Genomic DNA, 3,421 nt, shown 5'->3' with positions numbered 1-3,421 from the left:
ACTTTATGACCTGGTAACCTCCAACAAGTGGTAAGCATTGGTTTATTGGAAAAGTTCTGACTTCCTGGCCTATACCTAAAAATAATATCATACTAAGTAATTTGAGGGTTGTGCACTGAACATGATTATACAGAGCAAGTGAAAAGTTAACATAGTTTCAACATGGGCTTATTTAAGATGCATTTGAATCATAAATTTTTTACAAGATGGTTCAATAACACAATATACAATGTCAGTTATTTTGAAAACAACAATTGAAGCATAAATCCAAATTTTCAGTGAAACCAAACAAGTAATTAGACACAGAGACTCAAATATGTATTTACATTTAGAGACCTTCAACTGGACTAAACACTGCAGCCATCAACAAGTAATTTCTAGCGGATTGTTTGGATTTTATACATACTTATTTGTTTAGTTGTTTTTTTTATTGGCAGGTACCAAGGTATAGATCCTGCCCATAAATCAATTCAATCAACACTCAAGCTCCAATTAATTAGAAACTACGGCGGTGCTGCTTTCTTCTTACCTTATTTTGTCTAGCTATACAGTAACTTGGAGATGCCAGGGGGTTATCTGTGTTTTTTTTTTGTTTTATATATTTCGAGGACTTTATTTCGAACAAAACTATTGAACACTTCTAAAACAGTCTAGTCAACAATACTTCAACAGTGTGCTGCTGTGTGACATCACCCTCTGTCATCTCTCATTCCCTTTGTCACTGAAAAATATGAGAAGCATCGCAGGTTACATGACAAGTTTATTTCTGCATCACGAGTGATGGCAATGTAGGCAATTGTGTTCCTTTTTTCTGTGGGGGAGAGGTGAGTTAGAGACACACTTCATCATTTTTGAGCGTAATTTATAAAATTTCTGTAGACAAATTACTACACTTGCAGCTTTAGAAAACAAAATAAAACAAGGTGGTACAGGATCAATTACCAAACACGTCCACCGCACCTCTGTCAGTACAGGGCAGAGATCCACTGCTTTGAGCATTGTCAGGTGTCCTTATCAGCTCGGAGTTTAATGTAAAACAATTCTCAATGCAAATACTTTTTTCCCGCTGAGCAACTTTTATTACATGCTTCTCTTTGGGGGCTTTAAGAGAGATTCTATTTATGTAAAAAAAAAAAAAAAGAAATTAATAAAAATAACATGCTGCCCCCTGTCCCCATTGCCGTCTACGCCCATGGTTGTACAGAAAGGTGAAAAAAACCCTTCAATCAAAAACTAGATGGTTCGAACAATGATCTAAAGCAGATATTAAGACTACGTTTGGAGAAGCGCTTCAGACTGAGTAACTATATTGTTTAAAATGGATTTTGGCCTCAAACCTGTTTAAATTCACACACTGTGGTCAAATGTCAGCTAAACAGCAGGATTGCAACTAGTTTCATGTACCAAACCAATTCTGCCAAAAATTGTGTTCCAGTATGCAGCTCCAATTATCTAAGATGCCTGTTGATGTCTACAGTAAAGGTGTGCTCAGAGTCTAGATGCCTGAAGGACATTTTATCAAAGATTAGCTTTGCATGGATGACTTTGACTCCCTGAGGATTAAAGAAAATCCACCCTGTTTTCAAAACTTATTAGAGACAATGAATGTTGTAGTATCACCCAATCCTTATAACTAACAACTGAAAATGCATGCCCTGAAAAAATCTGGAATGAGTGTAGGTTTTCACCTATTTCTTTTTTCATGTTGTTATATTTTGTGTTACTTTTAAAGCAGTTTTTATTTTTTTTGTCTGGTTTAATTCCTTTTTTTTCTTTCTAAAGAAAAGGAAAGGTTACCATAGATGCATTAGGTCTGGTTTCCAATCCACTAATTACTCTCATGTCACTACACTGGACTGGTGGTCTTCTATCCTGATTTTAATCACAGTTTTGAACTTTGTCCTCCTTTAATTCACAATTACTGGTATTATTTGGTCTTATTGTGTAGTTGTCTATAAGAAAAATTTACATAGCTTTAATTTCTTGGAGGTGCAAGACCCACTGTTAATAACGCTGGACACAGAGAACATTTATTTTGTTTTTGGGAGTGAAATTTGTTTTTTAAGCAACATCCATAAAAAAAAAAATGCATTAGTTTTTGGTTTTACTTCAATCTTCATTTTTACAAACACACTCAGAACAAGTGGGATCACACTAAGGTTGTAACTCTGAAAATTGTGTCTTTGTCCCTAAAACAGCCCAGTGTGCTGTGACTTTTAATCTGAACAATCCTTCTTTGCTTTTCTTGTTTCACCTGAAAATCAAAATGTGAAGCATGTCACCAGTAAAATCCCTCAAGAGAAAAAGGTGACGTGAGAAATTTTAAGTGGTTTTCCAAGAAATTGATAACTTAAGGTGCTACAAGACCACACAGATTTAAAAGTTTAAATGTTGAATAAAAATTTTACTCATTGTGGCTGTGACTGAAACAAGAGGCTAGAGAAGAGGGAAATTTTATTAGGACAATTCAAATTTAGATCACTTGCTTTAGAGGTTAATGTACACTAAGAGATTAATAAATTGTTGAAAATACTTTAACCAACTGTTTCTTTGTTCATTTTTATTCAGACCTATGTCCATTTTGAGAGGAATGATTTTTTGCCTACCTAATCCCACCCCTGATTTATTCCTCTGTTCAAAAAATCAACCCTCAAGGATTGAAACAGCACTTTGTCAGCACTTAAATCTTCAAGCTAGACCATTTGGTGCTTTATTGATAGCAAATTCTCTTCTTTCCAATTTAGTACCAACAAAGTGAATCCAAAGAGCCATTAGCTGAAACTTGCCAGGCTCTGCCAGCATTGCTCATACTGGTACCAAGAGGAACTGGGCTCATAATGGCCTTCTTGTATGGGACTAATTACAGCCCAACTGGTCCTGGCAAAACCAGTCAGGCATTATGTCGGTCTAAACTGTGTCTCACAGAAGTATTAAGGCAATCAGCAAAACATCCTAGCACCCATATGGATCCCAGTTTTTTATTTTTTTATTTACACTATTAAAATCTATGTGGAAAAGTTGGATCCATTATATAAACTATGCACAATCCCCTCCATACTCCATTTTTAAATAAATGTTACAAGTCATATGTAAATGCTGGCGGGGTAGATGACCAAATAAATGATGATTTAACCTCTGGGTGCTGTTTTGGGTCTTTGCTGGATTTTCCTCTTTTTTCTTTATAAATGAAATAAATGGATTTGCTGTTATGGATAAGGTGAGAAGGGCTACCCATGACCAAACACCAAAAAGGACGTTAATATATATATATACAGGTGCTGGTCATAAAATTAGAATATCATGAAAAAGTAGATTGATTTCAGTAATTCCATTTAAAAAGTGAAACTTGTATATTATATTCATACATTTCATTCAAACTCATATATTTCAGATGTTTATTTTGTTTAATTTTTATGATTAC

Source organism: Cyprinodon variegatus, unplaced genomic scaffold, assembly GCF_000732505.1.
Source record: "Cyprinodon variegatus isolate N-32 unplaced genomic scaffold, C_variegatus-1.0 Scaffold125, whole genome shotgun sequence".
NCBI classification, from domain to species: domain Eukaryota; kingdom Metazoa; phylum Chordata; class Actinopteri; order Cyprinodontiformes; family Cyprinodontidae; genus Cyprinodon; species Cyprinodon variegatus.
Note: the sequence above shows the minus strand (reverse complement) of the source record.